Here is an 18,324-nt window from a genome sequence, read left to right on the forward strand (position 1 = left end):
ACTCTGATAGTAGAGATAGGGTTTCTGGTCTGAGGTGTGTTTATACTCTGATAGTAGAGACAGGGTTTCTGGTCTGAGGTGTGTTTATACTCTGATAGTATAGATAGGGTTTCTGGTCTGAGGTGTGTTTATACTCTGATAGTAGAGATAGGGTTTCTGGTCTGAGGTGTGTTTATACTCTGATAGTAGAGATAGGGTTTCTGGTCTGAGGTGTGTTTATACTCTGATAGTAGAGATAGGGTTTCTGTTCTGAGGTGTGTTTATACTCTGATAGTAGAGATAGGGTTTCTGGTCTGAGGTGTGTTTATACTCTGATAGTAGAGATAGGGTTTCTGGTCTGAGGTGTGTTTATACTCTGATAGTAGAGATAGGGTTTCTGGTCTGAGGTGTGTTTATACTCTGATAGTAGAGATAGGGTTTCTGTTCTGAGGTGTGTTTATACTCTGATAGTAGAGATAGGGTTTCTGTTCTGAGGTGTGTTTATACTCTGATAGTAGAGATAGGGTTTCTGGTCTGAGGTGTGTTTATACTCTGATAGTAGAGATAGGGGGTTCTGTTCTGAGGTGTGTTTATACTCTGATAGTAGAGATAGGGTTTCTGTTCTGAGGTGTGTTTATACTCTGATAGTAGAGATAGGGTTTCTGTTCTGAGGTGTGTTTATACTCTGATAGTAGAGATAGGGTTTCTGTTCTGAGGTGTGTTTATACTCTGATAGTAGAGATAGGGTTTCTGGTCTGAGGTGTGTTTATACTCTGATAGTAGAGATAGGGTTTCTGTTCTGAGGTGTGTTTATACTCTGATAGTAGAGATAGGGTTTCTGTTCTGAGGTGTGTTTATACTCTGATAGTAGAGATAGGGTTTCTGTTCTGAGGTGTGTTTATACTCTGATAGCAGAGATAGGGTTTCTGGTCTGAGGTGTGTTTATACTCTGATAGTAGAGATAGGGTTTCTGTTCTGAGGTGTGTTTATACTCTGATAGTAGAGATAGGGTTTCTGTTCTGAGTGTTTATACTCTGATAGTAGAGATAGGGTTTCTGTTCTGAGGTGTGTTTATACTCTGATAGTAGAGATAGGGTTTCTGGTCTGAGGTGTGTTTATACTCTGATAGTAGAGATAGGGTTTCTGGTCTGAGGTGTGTTTATACTCTGATAGTAGAGATAGGGTTTCTGTTCTGAGGTGTGTTTATACTCTGATAGTAGAGATAGGGTTTCTGGTCTGAGGTGTGTTTATACTCTGATAGTAGAGATAGGGTTTCTGGTCTGAGGTGTGTTTATACTCTGATAGTAGAGATAGGGTTTCTGGTCTGAGGTGTGTTTATACTCTGATAATAGAGATAGGGTTTCTGTTCTGAGGTGTGTTTATACTCTGATAGTAGAGATAGGGTTTCTGTTCTGAGGTGTGTTTATACTCTGATAGTAGAGATAGGGTTTCTGGTCTGAGGTGTGTTTATACTCTGATAGTAGAGATAGGGTTTCTGGTCTGAGGTGTGTTTATACTCTGATAGTAGAGATAGGGTTTCTGGTCTGAGGTGTGTTTATACTCTGATAGTAGAGATAGGGTTTCTGTTCTGAGGTGTGTTTATACTCTGATAGTAGAGATAGGGTTTCTGGTCTGAGGTGTGTTTATACTCTGATAGTAGAGATAGGGTTTCTGGTCTGAGGTGTGTTTATACTCTGATAGTAGAGATAGGGTTTCTGGTCTGAGGTGTGTTTATACTCTGATAGTAGAGATAGGGTTTCTGTTCTGAGGTGTGTTTATACTCTGATAGTAGAGATAGGGTTTCTGTTCTGAGGTGTGTTTATACTCTGATAGTAGAGATAGGGTTTCTGGTCTGAGGTGTGTTTATACTCTGATAGTAGAGATAGGGTTTCTGTTCTGAGGTGTGTTTATACTCTGACAGTAGAGATAGGGTTTCTGGTCTGAGGTGTGTTTATACTCTGATAGTAGAGATAGGGTTTCTGGTCTGAGGTGTGTTTATACTCTGACAGTAGAGATAGGGTTTCTGGTCTGAGGTGTGTTTATACTCTGATAGTAGAGATAGGGTTTCTGTTCTGAGGTGTGTTTATACTCTGATAGTAGAGATAGGGTTTCTGGTCTGAGGTGTGTTTATACTCTGATAGTAGAGATAGGGTTTCTGGTCTGAGGTGTGTTTATACTCTGATAGTAGAGATAGGGTTTCTGGTCTGAGGTGTGTTTATACTCTGATAGTAGAGATAGGGTTTCTGGTCTGAGGTGTGTTTATACTCTGATAGTAGAGATAGGGTTTCTGGTCTGAGGTGTGTTTATACTCTGATAGTAGAGATAGGGTTTCTGGTCTGAGGTGTGTTTATACTCTGATAGTAGAGATAGGGTTTCTGTTCTGAGGTGTGTTTATACTCTGATAGTAGAGATAGGGTTTCTGGTCTGAGGTGTGTTTATACTCTGATAGTAGAGATAGGGTTTCTGGTCTGAGGTGTGTGTGGGTTTGGTCCTCTGTGTATCACTTAATATCCAAAGTATTCTTTGGCAATATGTACATTGTTACGTCATGCCAATAAAGCTTATTGAATTTAAATGAATTGGGAGCGATAGAGAAGTACAGTAGCTCTAATGGTTAATAGATTGATAGTGTGTTAGTGATAGTATTAGTGTTAGTGATAGTGTGTTAGTGATAATGTGTTAGTGATAGTGATAGTGTTAGTAAAAGTGATAGTGTTACTGTTAGTGATAGTAAAAGTGTTAGTGATAGTGTTAGTGTTAGTGATAGTGATAGTGTTAGTGATCGTGATAGTGTTAGTAATAGCGATAGTGATAATGTTAGTGTTCGTGATAGTATTAGTGATAGTGATAGTATTAGTGAAAGTATTAGTGATAGTGTTAGTGATAGTGATAGTATTAGTATTAGTGATAGTGTTAGTGATAGTGATAGTATTAGTATTAGTGATAGTGTGAACGCTGCATGATGGATATTGCCGACAAGACAATAGAGGAAAGGAGGGGGGCTAATAGGAATAAACATACATTAAATCCCCCACTACAACATATCGCAACATACTGCAACATAGCGCAACATACTGCAACATAGCGCAACATACTGCAACATAGCGCAACATACTGCAAAACACTGCAACATACTGCAACATAGCGCAACATACTGCAAAATAGCGCAACATACTGCAACATACTGCAACATAACGCAACATACCGCAACATACGGCAAAACACTGCAACATACCGCAACATACTACAACATATCGCAACATACTGCAACATAGCACAACATACTGCAACATAGCGCAACATACTGCAACATACTGCAACATACCGCAAAACACTGCAACATACTGCAACATAACGCAACATACTGCAACATACCGCAAAACACTGCAACATACTGCAACATAGCGCAACATTTTGCAACATACTGCAACATAGCGCAACATACTGCAACATACTGCAACAAATAAATGCTTCAGAGTTCAAGGAACAGACACATCTCAACATCAACTGTTCAGAAGAGACTGCATGAATCAGGCCTTCATGGTTGAATTGCTGCAAAGAAACCACTAATAAAGGATATTAGACCGGTGGAAATCTGTCCTTTGGTCTGATGAGTCCACATTTTTGGTTCCAACCGCCGTGTCTTTGTGAGACGCAGAGTAGGTCAACGGATGATCTCCGCATGTGTGGTTCCCACCGTGAAGCATGGAGGAGGAGGTGTGATGGTGTGGGGGTGCTTTGCTGGTGACACCATCTGTGATTTATTTAGAATTCAAGGCACACTTAACCAGCATGGCTACCACAGCATTCTGCAGCGATACGCCATCCCATCTGGTTTGCGCTTAGTGGGACTATCATTTGTTTTTCAACAGGACAATGACCCAACACACCTCCAGGCTGTGTAAGGGTTATTTGACCAAGAAGGAGAGTGATGGAGTGCTGCATTAGATGACCTGACCTCCACAATCACCCGACCTCAATCAAATTGAGATGGTTTGGGATGAGTTGGACCCCAGAGTGAAAAGCAGCCAACAAGTTCTCAGCATATGTGGGAACTCCTTCAAGACTGTTGGAAAAACATTCCAGTTGAAGCTGGTTGAGAGAATGCCAAGAGTGTGCAAAGCTGTCATCAAGGCAAAGGGTGGCTACTTTGAAGAATCTCAAATATAAAATATGTTTTTGGTTACTACATGATTTCATGTGCTATTTCATAGTTTTGATGTCTTCACTATTATTCTACAATGTAGGAAATAGTAAAAATAAAGAATAACCATTGAATGAGTAGGTGTGTCCGAAACTTTTGACTGGTACTGTGTGTCTGAATTTGATTAGAGCTTTGATCAAAAATTCAAGCCTGATGCTACCTGAGCATGATGAGCCATACATTAAATACATTTTATGAGCACAAGACCAAAAAAGCACAAACGATTGTGCCGTTATCCAATACATATACAATGCATTTGGAAAATATCAGACCCCTTGACTTTTTCCACATTTTGTTACGTTACAGTCTTATTCTAAAATGGAAGACACTTATTTCCCCTCATCAATCTACACACAATACACCATAATGACAAAGCAAAAACAGGTTTTTAGAAATGTTAGCACATTTATGTTTTTTTTCCAATCACATTTGCATAAGTATTCAGACCCTTTACTCAGTACTTTGTTGAAGCACCTTTGACAGTGATTACAGCCTTGAGTATTCTTGGGTATGACGCTACAAGCTTGGCACAGCTGTATTTGCGGAGTTTCTCCCATTCTTCTCTGCAGATCCTCTCAAGCTCTGTCAGGTTGGATGGGGAGCGTCGCTGCACAGCTATTTTCAGGTCTCTCCAGATATTTTCGATCGGGTTCAAGTCCGGGCTCTGGCTGGGCCACTCAAGGACATTCAGAGACTTGTCCCAAAGCCACTCCTGCATTGTCTTGGCTGTGTGCTTAGGGTCTTTGTCCTGTTGGAAGGTGAACCTTCTTCCAGTCTGAGGTCCTGAGCACTCTGGAGCAGGTTTTCATCAAGGATCTCTCTGTACTTTGCTCCGTTCATCTTTCCCTCAAACCTGACTAGTCTGCCAGTCCCTGCCGCTGAAAAACTTCCCCACAGCATGATGCTGCCACCACCATGCTTCCCCGTAGGGATGGTGCCAAGTTAGAGTGACAATCGGGTTCTTGGTCACCTCCCTGACCAAGGCCCTTCTCCCCCGATTGCTCAGTTTGACCAGGTGGCCAGCTCTAGAAAGAGTCTTGGTGGTTCCAAACTTCTTCCATTTAAGAATGATGGAGGCCACTGTGTTCTTGGGGACATTCAATGCTGCAGAAATGTTTTGGTACCCTTCCCCAGATCTGTACCTCAACACAATCCTGTCTTGGAGCTCTAAGGACAATTCCTTCGACCTCATGGCTTGGTTTTTGCTCTGACATGCACTGTCAACTGTGGGACCTTATATAGACAGGTGTGTGCCTTTCCAAATCATGTCCAATCAATTGAATTTACCACGTGGACTCCAATCAAGTTGTAAAAACATCAAGGATGATCAATGGAAACAGGATGCACCTGAGCTCAATTTCGTGTCTCATAGCGATTTTTAATACATTTGCGAACAACTTTGTCATTATGGGGTATTGTGTGATGAAACTAGCTCCAGTAGGCTAATCTTTTTGAATGTGAACTGTATTACTGTACTGTATTGTATTATACTGTATTATATGGACTGGAATTATGCACATCGTTCAAACCATGATAAAACTGAGAGAACGTGATTCTGGTGCAGCACATGCAGCCTACAAAGTTATAAGTACAGTGCCTTGCAAGAATATTCATCCCCCTTGTCGTTTTTCCTATTTTGTTGCATTAAAACCTGTCATTTAAATTGATAATTATTTGGATTTCATGTAATGGACATACATAAAATAGTCCAAATTGGTGAAGTGAAATGAAAGAAATAACTTGTTTCAAAAAATTCTAAAAAATAAATAACGGAAAAGTGGTGCATGGATATGTATTCACCCCGTTTGCTATGAAGCCCCTAAATATGATCTGGTGCAACCAATTACCATCAGAAGTCACAAAATTAGTTACATAAAGTCACAAGTCGGTAACTAGGTTCTCGCCATTCAAACCTACTGTACACGCTAACACATAGGAGTGCCAATGTGCTGTGTGGTGTGCAGTGTGTTGTCCTTTGCTGTCCTGTCTTGTCCTGTCCTGTCCTGTCCTGTGCTGTCCTGTCCTGTGCTGTCCTGTCCTGTCCTGTGCTGTCCTGTCCTGTGCTGTCCTGTCCTGTGCTGTCCTGTCCTGTCCTGTGCTGTCCTGTCCTGTGCTGTCCTGTCCTGTCCTGTGCTGTCCTGTCCTGTGCTGTCCTGTCCTGTCCTGTCCTGTGCTGTCCTGTGCTGTCCTGTCCCCTGTCTGCTCTGAGATGTGTTAAGGGATAATGAATGAGGTGAGTGAGTGAATGTCTGGCCCACTACCTAATACTTAAACCACAAGGGGCACACAGACACCTCTCTCTCCCAGAAACCCTCCCTCCCACCCACCCATTCACCCACCCAGACTTGGGGTAGTGTAGGGGTACAGGACTCCTCGTCCATCATGTCTGACAGGGAGAGTGTTATAAAGTTCCACCTCACAGCTCCGAACTACTGTCACTGACCTTACTTAGAACCTACACACACAGATCTTAACATAGACACACACACAATTTCTCTATAAGGGAAACACACACACACAACCTGTGTCTGAGTCGGCTCTCAGAAGATGTGTGAGCTGTTGTTATCAGAGCTCTGCAGGCTTGGCAGGTACTCCTTCATCCCTACTCTCTGTCTCTCTCCCACCCTGACACACACATACACACACACAGACACACACACACACACACACACACACACACACACAGACACACACACACACACACACACACACACACACACACACACACACACACACACACACACACACACACACACACACACACACACACACACACACACACACACACACACACACACACACACACACACACACACACACACACACACACACACACACACCTCTCCCTATGAGTTGTTCCAGTGCTGGCCTGGTTCGGCTCTCTTTGCAAAACGCCACAGGGTTAGGAAAGTTCAGAAGGCTCTCTGTGCCACTTGGTGCCAAACCTCTCCATTAGAGTGTGTGTCTGTGGGTGTGTGTGTGTGTGTGTGTGTGTGTGTGTGTGTGAGAGGGAGTGACTAGGCCTACTTGTCAGTATCGGTCCTGTGTGTTTGTGATGGATGCATTTATGTTGGTTACATCAGCCAGTGTCTGCAGCAACAACAACAACCTCCACCCCTGGGTCCAGCTGTAGGACGACAGGCTGCCAACACAATAGTCACACTGAGGACATTTACCAGGAAATGGCATGTGTAGCAGCACAGGATTATAGAGAGAGTGAATGATGATTTTCTGTAGTGATAATGGTGTCTCAGGATTCATTTAAATAGCCGAAGCAGGGACACACTTTCACAGAACACTACAAAACACATATTTTCTCTCTCTCCTCTCCTCATCCAGTGCTGATACAGTGTAATGAGTCATCAGAGAAGAGGAGTGCAGGGAGGGAGGGCAGGAGGTGTGATTCTCACTGTTAGACTGAATCATATCTCTACTGTAGTGCCTTTACTGTAGATCTGCCCTGGGACCTAGAACACTATCTGCACATACAGTTAAAATATGTCACCTCATTGAACAAGCCCTTTTCTCACCAAGTCTGTTTTTTTAAATAAATGAATACGAGCACGTCTTTTTTATGACGCCATTCACACCAATTGCGAAATATCGTTGCCGCAATCCGTCAATAATTTTATTCGGAACAGGTCATATTTGTTTTGTCTTTTCACATGCAAAAATATTCTGTTAGCCAATGAAATTGTTATCTGGGACATGTGTTCTGCCACTGACAGGCTGCACACCGTGACTGGCAGGTCTGTGGGGTCGTTGTGTGAATTAATTAATTAATTACTTAATGTCTCTCTGCCTGTTTTTTTACATTTGAAATGCATCAGTGCAGCAATGTATCAATTTCACACCAGAGTTTCTCGTCGCTCTCACCATTCAAACTTCCCTGCCAGTTCATTGCCAACGCTGTAGCCTATTTTATAGCCATTCAGCATGCAAGAGGCTCAAAGCTTCTCTCCTCAAATAGGCCTATGCCTATTCGTTTAAAAAAATTGCTCGAAATATGTTTAAAACTATAGGTATTGCTGTTCATTTTATTTAGGCTACTCGTTCAAGAGCTAGAGAGGGGGGAAGAGATCGGTCAGTGGAGTTGCCAGCGGAGATGCGTGAATTGCGCAAGAAGGGAACTGAGAAGAAGACAGAGAGATGTGTAGCCTAAATTAGAAGTTAATTAATATATTAATGCATCATTCGTATAGCCTATATATTAGGCTATATATTATCAGCCTGCTAAAGTGAATCTAGACGACCACCTGTGCTATAGGCAAACCTAAAAGACAGAGACAACAAAATATCCGCCGGAGATTACACTCATTAAGTGTTTGCACAGATTTAGATAAAGGACTCAAATTAAAATGTAGTCTCAACATAACCACCCATTGCTTCACTAACATTTATCAACAGCAGATCATTAGGCTATGGACATGTTGCTATGGACAGGTTGCTATGGACAGGTGCATGTGTTTCTATTTTCTAATGGTTGTTAATTTCATCTTCATATAGCCTGTATCACAGCTGTCTCTATTCCTTCCACTTAAAACTTTCCTCCTCAATTTATATGATAGGCTACATTGATTTAGCATTATTCTATAATGCAGATTCGTTTTTGATATCCCACAGAAAGGATTTGAAGCTAAGGCAAGGTTGTTAATATGTAGGAATGACAACAGGTACCATTTTTGCGTTTCCTCTCTTATTAAATGGGGTGCTACGGAATGAAACGTAGCCACGCTCCTTTCATGATTTACCCTAATATTACCAGTAGCATATCATATAAAGCATATCTATTACCAGTAGCATATCATATTACCAGTAGCATATCATATTACCAGTAGCATATCATATTACCAGTAGCATATCATATTACCAGTAGCATATCATATTACCAGTAGCATATCATATTACCAGTAGTATATCATATTACCAGTAGCATATCATATTACCAGTAGCATATCATATTACCAGTAGCATATCATATTACCAGTAGCATATCATATTACCAGTAGCATATCATATTACCAGTAGCATATCATATTACCAGTAGTATATCATATTTCCAGTAGCATATCATATTACCAGTAGCATATCATATTACCAGTAGCATATCATATTACCAGTAGCATATCATATTACCAGTAGTATATCATATTTCCAGTAGCATATCATATTACCAGTAGTATATCATATTTCCAGTAGCATATCATATTACCAGTAGTATATGAGTTTTCTGTCATTACTACGTCCTCTCTAGCCACTTTGAACAACATATTGCCATGGAGAACGACCGCAGCAGCATTGGTGACCTTATGCAGATTTTTCTGAAAAGGGGAAAATGTATTGGACTTGGTGAGAATGGTTTAGTGCGTCAAAATCGGAATTTGTATTTCTGCCCTCCACTTGGTGAGAAAAGGCCTTTATACAGGATTATAAACTGGGTGGGTCGAGCCCTGAACGCTGATTGGCTGACAGCCGTGGTATACCACGGGTATGACAAAACATGTATTTTTACTGCTCTAATTACATCGGTAACCAGTTTATAATAGCAATAAGGCACCTCGGAGGTTTGTGGTATATGGCCAATATATCACGGCTAAGGGCTGTATCCAGGCCCATGTCTCCGCGTTGCGTCGTGCATAAGAACAGTCGTGGTAAATTGGCCATATACCACACCCCCTCGGGCCTTATTGCTTAAATGTAATGCTTCTATCTCCAGTTCTTCAGATGTGTCAAAGCCAGACAGACAGATGGAGGCGCAGACATCACAAAGCCATAGAATCAAATGAAATATTGAACAAAATGACAATCCAAATATGCAATCCATAGTGAAGTATGATTGCACAAGCACAAACATCCATGAATTAGATGCACATCAGAGAGAGATAAATCGAGAATAGGCAGTGAGAAATGGAGAGAGAGAAATGGAGAGAGAGAGAGAGAAATGGAGCGAGAAAGAGAGAGAGAGAGAGAGAGAGAGAGAGAGAGAGAGAGAGAGAGAGAGAGAGAGAGAGAGAGAGAGAGAGAGACAGATACAGAGAAATAAATCAGTGCCAAAGCAGCTATAATGATAATTTTGAGCTCAGAGGAAGGAAGAGGTGGTGAATTAGCCAATAACACACTGCTCCAGATTTAGCAGCAATAAGTGCCGTGTCATAGAGCATGTCGGCGCAATTTCCCCTCTCAATCTGGGAGAGCAATCATCTCTTTAATTGGCTGAGTAATTAGGCCTTTAATTGCCCCTCAAACAGCCCCTGCTGACAGGCAGAGAGCACAGTGACAGCCCAAAATGGCTGCCATGTGGGACACAGCACTGGACACAATGTGGCTGCCGTGTCAGCCAACTCCACCAGCAGGAGTGGTGTGAATTTGACTGAGTATTTGTGTGTTAGTTAATAAAGCTTCTCCTTTCTTCCTCCAGACCTGTATGAGGCCCCTGAGTTCTCTCTCAAATAATCTAGCCCGGCCTTCCTGTCTGTCTGGCTGGCTGGCTGGCTTGCTGGCTGGCCTTGGCTGTGTGAGAGAGTGCATGAGTGTGGGAGAGTAGGGGTGATTGACTGTGTTGTGTGTGTGTCCGAGGCCTGTGTGACTGTGTAGATATCCAGGGTTAGAGGTGCAGGGAGACAATGTGCTGATGGGGGACATTCCAGACATCAAACAGGCCTGAGGCAGAGAGAACTGAGGGAGGATGAGGGATGTCTTGCAGCCAAATAAACTCTGGGAGGAGAGGGTGTGAGTGGTGGCTTTCCTGTGGAAAACAGAAGCCTGCCAGTGGGGTCAAAGGGCATGAGGGCAGGGGAGGGGCACTATCCTCTTCCTCACCCATCTGAGTTATGGGACACAGGTGCACCCTCTGTGTGTGAGAATGTGTGTCTATGTGTGTGTGTGTGTGTACTGGTGTGTTAACCACACTTGAGAGCTGATCATTTGTATGTGTGTGCGGTAGCTGACCTGAGAGCTGATGATTCTCTGGGAGGAGCGTTCGATGTTGGCAGGCAGGCCGAAAAACGCTGGCCGGTCGTCCTCTGGAAGATTCTCTATCACACCACGATAGTCCTGAACACACAAACATACACACACACACCACAGAGTTAAACGACTGACAGAGATGGTGTGTGTGTGTGTGTGTGTGTGTGTGTGTGTTTGTATAGTCTCACCAGTATGGAGCAGGAGTTGGGCAGGCTGATCTGCGACGGGAAGGCGTGGCCTCTCTTGCTGCGTTGGTTGTGATTGGCTGAGGCAGAAAGGAGACGTGAGGAGAAGAACTGTTCCAGGTAGGAGCGGAGGATCCTCAGGTCACATGGGTTATCTATCCTGCCGCCGTAGATGGCGTTCTCCAACAGACCATGGACAAACTCCCACTGGAACACCTTACCACCTTCAAACAGACGGTCGATGATCTCAAAGCCAGCCCGCAGATCAGACAGAGAGAACTCATAGAATTTAGTCCATCCCTAGAACCATAGAGAGAGAACAGAACATTAAAACTTTATCCATCCCTAGAACCACAGAGAGACAACAGAACATTAAAACTTAATCCATCCCTAGAACCACAGAGAGAACATTATAACTTATTCCATCCCTAGAACCACAGACAGAGAGAACAGAACATTATAAATTATTCCTTCCCTAGAACCATAGAGAGAGAGAACAGAATATTATAACGTATTCCATCCCTAGAAAAGGTCATTAGAACCACAGACAGAGAAAACAGAGCATTAGAACTCGAGACGAGAAAGAACATAACAGAAACCAAATTAGAGTGACTGTCAGGAAAAAACAGCCTCTGTATCCAAGCGAACTGTCAACTTGCTGAGACACTGCAGTGGCACTTCAGGCATCAATATGAACTAGCATCTGAAAGGAACATGAACTAGCATCAACAGTTGTCATCCAGTCAGTATGTACTGCAGAAGGTGAATGGCATTGATTCCATCAGACACGAGGAGAGAGAGGACACTATTTAAACCCTTCCTGGGGGGGGTCCTCAAAGCTCCATACTCCACCAGGTCTAATTGATAGAGCTAGTATCAGTATTCTGATCAGTATTATACAGCCATATCATGCTAGTCTAGTGGCTGATAGTGTATCATCAGTGTTTGATATGGGATGCCGGAGCCTGTGGGACCAGAGATAGTGTGATATGGGATGCAGGAGCCTGTGGGACCAGAGATAGTGTGATATGGGATGCAGGAGCCTGTGGGACCAGAGATAGTGTGATATGGGATGCAGGAGCCTGTGGGACCAAAGATAGTGTGATATGGGATGCAGGAGCCTGTGGGACCAGAGATAGTGTGATGTGGGATGCAGGAGACTGTGGGACCAGAGATAGTGTGATATGGGATGCAGGAGCCTGTGGGACCAGAGATAGTGTGATATGGGATGCAGGAGCCTGTGGGACCAGAGATAGTGTGATGTGGGATGCAGGAGACTGTGGGACCAGAGATAGTGTGATATGGGATGCAGGAGCCTGTGGGACCAGAGATAGTGTGATATGGGATGCAGGAGTCTGTGGGACCAGAGATAGTGTGATATGGGATGCAGGAGCCTGTGGGACCAGAGATAGTGTGATATGGGATGCAGGAGCCTGTGGGACCAGAGATAGTGTGATATGGGATGCAGGAGCCTGTGGGACCAGAGATAGTGTGATATGGGATGCAGGAGCCTGTGGGACCAGAGATAGTGTGATATGGGATGCAGGAGCCTGTGGGACCAGAGATAGTGTGATATGGGATGCAGGAGCCTGTGGGACCAGAGATAGTGTGATATGGGATGCAGGAGCCTGTGGGACCAGAGATAGTGTGATATGGGATGCAGGAGCCTGTGGGACCAGAGATAGTGTGATATGGGATGCAGGAGCCTGTGGGACCAGAGATAGTGTGATATGGGATGCAGGGAGCCTGTGGGACCAGAGATAGTGTGATATGAGATGCAGGAGCCTGTGGGACCAGAGATAGTGTGATATGAGATGCAGGAGCCTGTGGGACCAGAGATATCTGATTATCAGCACACTGTGTAAGGTTCTATGTGTGGTCAGACTCCGATACTGTTAAGATGTGTGGCGAGATGCAGTGTCTTTCCCCCTCAGCCAAAATAACCCTGACCCTCCTCTAACATGCAGATCCCTACAGGGAATGTTGATGTGTTGAGACCTGAGCCCCTAGGACCATCCGTCGGGACTACGCGTGGTGACTATTCTGTCCCAGTCCGCCTGGCCTTGCTGCTATTCAGTTTAAACTGTTCTGCCTGCGGTTATGGAACCCTACCTGTCCCAGACCTGCTGTTTTAAACTCTAATGATCGGCTATGGAAAGCCAACTGAGATTTATTCCTGATTATTATTTGACCATGCTTGTCACTTATGAACATTTTTGAACATCTTGGGACAGTGGTTCTGTTATAATCTCCACGGCACAGCCAGAGAGAGGACTGGCCACCTCATAGCCTGGTTCCTCTCTAGAGTTTCTTCCTAGGTTTTGCCTTTCTAGGGGAGTTTTTCCTAGCACACCGTGCTTCTACACCTGCATTACTAGCTGTTTGGGGTTTTAGGCGCTGGGTTTCTGTACAGCACTTCGAGATATTAGCTGATGTGAAGGGCTATATAAAATAAAAATTGATTGATTGATTGATTGATATTCATATCAGGATCATTGCCTTCATTGTTATTCAGAGTGAGTGTGTCTCTGTGTGTTAACCTCCTGAGGGTTTATTGATGGGCGGAAAAAAATACTATTTCAATCAACCACATGCTGGGACAATGCATGCATGTACACATACTTTACCACAAAATGCATCAGGGGTCGAATAGAATCAGTGAAAACACACACCCACACACCCACACCACCCACACATCCACACACCCACACACCCACACACCCACACACCCACACACCCACACATCCACACACCCACACACCCACACATCCACACAACCACACACCCACACAACCACACACACCCACACACACCCACACACCCACACATCCACACACCCACACACCCACACATCCACACACCCACACACCCACACATCCACACAACCACCCACCCACACACCCACCCACACACACACACACACACACCCACACACCCACACACCCACACACGTCTGATTGATGCTCTTCTGTGATGAGACTGATGAGCATAAACGTGTTGCAAGCCCCCGTCTGTGCGGATGGAAATGAATGAGTGTGTGTACGTTTTGTGTGTGCGTGTTTGTGTGGTCCTGTGAGTCACCAGTGTTAGTTGATGTGGTCGTCTCGCCTCAGTGATCTCCACTCTGCTGTTACAGCCGCTGTCCTCTGATTGAGATGGCAGGGGGTTGGGCTCACACTGCAGTCCAGTGTGTGTGTGTGTGTACACCATGCTTGATTGAGCTCTCATCCTCTTGTGTACTGTACTCTCTATCTCTCAGTAACAGTATAGATGCCCTTCTGCTGCCGTATCCACACCACCCCTCTCCAACTGCACACACACACGTCCCATGCTTCTGCATGAGTGGTTCTGTTCTCCAGAGGGTTGGAGAGAGGGAGGGAGGGAGGCTCCTGGCTCAGACACATCCAGCAGCAGTACAGTGGGGGTGAGACTGGGGGTGAGGCTGGGGGTGAGACTGGGGGTGAGGCTGGGGGGTGAGACTGGGGGTGAGGTGCGGGGGGTCTGTGGTGTGTGTGAGATGGTCAGTAATTAGTCTGTTCATGTTCCAGTATGATAGACTAATTAACCTCTCTAATATTACACACTACCGCTGCTCTGCTGACTGCACACAGAGAGAGAGAGAGAGAGAGAGAGAGAGAGAGAGAGAGAGAGAGAGAGAGAGAGAGAGAGAGAGAGAGAGAGAGAGAGAGAGAGAGAGAGAGAGAGAGAGAGAGAGAGAGAGAGAGAGAGAGAGAAGAAGAGAGAGAAAGAGAGAGAGAAAGGAGAGAGACAGAGAGAGAGAGAGAGAGAGAGAGAGAGAGAGAGAGAGAGAGAGAGAGAGAGAGAGAGAGAGAGAGAGAGAGAGAGAGAGAGAGAGAGGTGGAAGGAAGAGTGACGTGAGAAGAAGAGAGGTAGGAGAGATATGGAAGGGGAGAGCAGTATTTCATTAATAACTCTGGATGGATCCCTGGTTCCTTCTCATGTCGGTGTATTTAATTGGTGTGTTAATTATGTGTTCAGTCCCCGACGGGTATAGATACATTCTAATTATAGCCATCACTAAAACATCTGTGTCATCATGGCTCTCCATAGTGCTTTCAGTACCGCCGTGTACGTATGTACAGTATGTGTGTATGTGGGAACACTTCAGCTATGAGTACGTGTGTGTTTAATTGTATATTAACTAGCATGGAGGGTGTTTGTAAATTAGGCAGCCCCTGGTCCTGAGTGTACTGCTGTTAACATGCTGTAGCTGGTAAAGCTGCTACAGAGCACAGGGGAGCAGTGAGAGTGCAGAATCTCTCTGTAGACTGGAGAGTGGAAGCACGCTAGTGTTCTTTATGACCTCACAGACAACGTTCCCAGGCTCTGCTGATGGCTGTGTGACCGCAGAGACCATGTTTCTAAAGGGTCAGGTTATACACACACTGTAAACACACATTAGTGGGGCTGCTCTAGTGGGCCAAGCAACAGTCCCAGGGCATGATGGGAGCTGTAGTAGGTCATTAAATCGGAGGCACTGGGATGACTCCAGGGAACTGTAGTTTTATTTCCTGGGGATGTAGTTTATAAGGTGCTGGGGTTCCTGTGGGATGTAGTTTAAAGTGTGGGGTACCTAGGGGATGTAGTTTATAAGCTGCTGGGGTATTCATTTAGCAGACACTCTTATCCAGAGCGACTTACAGGAGTTAAGTGCCTTGCTCAAGGGCACATCGACAGATTTTTCACATAGTCCGCTTGAGGATTCACACCAGCGTCCTTTTGGTTACTGGCCCAACGCTCTTAACCGCTGGGCTACCACTACTAATTTATAACCGCTAGTGTAGTTTATAAGAAGCTAGGCTACCTGGGGGATGTAGTTTGTAAAGTGCTAGGGTACCTGGGGGGATGTAATTACGTCTCTCCTGGCAGACAGCGTGGAACCATGCGAGGCAGAAGAGGGACTGGGCTCTGGACAGCAGACCGCCTTTACTGATCTGCTCAGGGCTCCACGACTCATAGGTCCTCAACAAGTTTTTCTTTAGACCAGGAGGAGCCTGAGGGAGAGAGAAGTTTGACAATGAATTAGAAGATCCTGAGGATTTTGAATAGCCGAGGGCATAAATGGTGCGTGAGCGAGGCTGGGATGGCAGTAGGGGCTCCAGGCTTTACCATGTTAAAAAGCTCGCCTGAGGGAAGGGAGAGATCAATGTGTGCTCCACTTCTCAACAGGGCCTGTGTGTTTCTGTGAGTGTCTGTTCCTTAATGCCGGGCTGTCAAACAGTGCAGCTGGTCAGTGGAGCCTGGCCTAGCCTGACTAACAGACTTCTCCTGGCTCTGCATACACTCAGCCCAATAACACGCCTCAGAAACACGCCTCAGTAACATGCCTCAAACAGCTAACACACCTGGGGCTACACGCTTCACACCACATACACCCCGGGCTACATGTCTTAGTCAAACACGAGCTGCCACATACTGTATTACCATGGACAAGGTGTGTGTGTGTGTCTGTCTGTGTGTGTTTGTCTGTGTGTACATATATAGTGTTTGTACCTCGTAGGTGATCTTGAGGCTGGACTGCAACAGGATGGGGGAACTTGGGGATGGACCTCAGCCGTAAGCCAGAGACGGAAGCCTGCTTTAGGCTGCAGAACATTCAGCTCCTACAGGAGAGAGAGACATCAATATATAAATGTGGTTAACATCACCCCAAACATTTGAGGATTCTCTCTCTCTCTCTCTCTCTCTCTCTCTCTCTCTCTCTCTTTTTTTTTTTTTTTTTTTTTTTTTTTTTTTTTTTTTTTTTCTCTCTCTCTCTCACTTTGTTATAATGTTAAGCAACAAAACATCTCCATTTCCCAGATGCCAAGAAGAGGAACAGGAGAATAACATAATTCATATAAACGCACACACTCAGTTCCCCTGCCCCTGAGCTGTAAATCTGCCATGTGTGTTTGATGTTGATTTTAGACATTTCTATGTAGAGAGAAAATGTTCAGAGCCCCAGTATACACAGGGTTGTGTGGCTCAGACGGGGACAGGGAGGTAGGAGAGGGGCACTGGAATATTCAGCACACAGCCACTGAAACGCACAGACACACACACAACCCTGGAGACATCAGGGGCTCTGAACACAGTGGCTCATGAATCACCTTTCTTTTGAGTTGAGATAAGAAACATAAATTAATACGGTGCCTGAGCTCACAGATCAAAAGAAAGCATGGAGCATGTGTCTGTGACCAGGGTTATACTGGGGTTAGAGTGGAGGACCTACTGTGACCAGGGTTATACTGGGGGTTAGAGTGGAAGATCTACTGTGACCAGGGTTAGACTGGGGTTAGAGTGGAGGACCTACTGTGACCAGGGTTAGACTGGGGTTAGAGTCGAGGATCTACTGTGACCAGGGTTATACTGGGGTTAGAGTGGAGGATCTACTGTGACCAGGGTTATACTGGGGTTAGAGTGGAGCATCTACTGTGACCAGGGTTATACTGGGGTTAGAGTGGAGCATCTACTGTGACCAGGATTAGACTGGGGTTAGAGTGGAGCATCTACTGTGACCAGGGTTATACTGGGGTTAGAGTGGAGCATCTACTGTGACCAGGATTAGACTGGGGTTAGAGTGGAGCATCTACGTGTGGCCAGGGTTAGACTGTGGTTAGAGTGGAGGACCTACTGTGACCAGGGTTATACTGGGGGTTAGAGTGGAGCATCTACTGTGACCAGGGTTATACTGGGGTTAGAGTGGAAGATCTACTGTGACCAGGGTTATACTGGGGTTAGAGTGGAAGATCTACTGTGACCAGGGTTAGACTGGGGTTAGAGTGGAAGATCTACTGTGACCAGGGTTATACTGGGGTTAGAGTGGAGGATCTACTGTGACCAGGGTTAGACTGGGGTTAGAGTGGAGGATCTACTGTGACCAGGGTTAGACTGGGGTTAGAGTAGAGCATCTACTGTGACCAGGGTTATACTGGGGTTAGAGTGGAGCATCTACTGTGACCAGGGTTAGACTGGGGTTAGAGTGGA

The 18,324-nt window shown here is 44.9% G+C and overlaps 1 pseudogene; it reads right to left on the reverse strand.

The window, feature by feature from the left end:
- The window catches only part of LOC123483243, a 176,718-nt pseudogene that overhangs the window by 24,842 nt on the left and 133,552 nt on the right, over positions 1-18,324 (reverse strand).

The sequence above is a fragment of the Coregonus clupeaformis genome, unplaced genomic scaffold (genome assembly GCF_020615455.1).
Source record: "Coregonus clupeaformis isolate EN_2021a unplaced genomic scaffold, ASM2061545v1 scaf0052, whole genome shotgun sequence".
Lineage (NCBI taxonomy): Eukaryota > Metazoa > Chordata > Actinopteri > Salmoniformes > Salmonidae > Coregonus > Coregonus clupeaformis.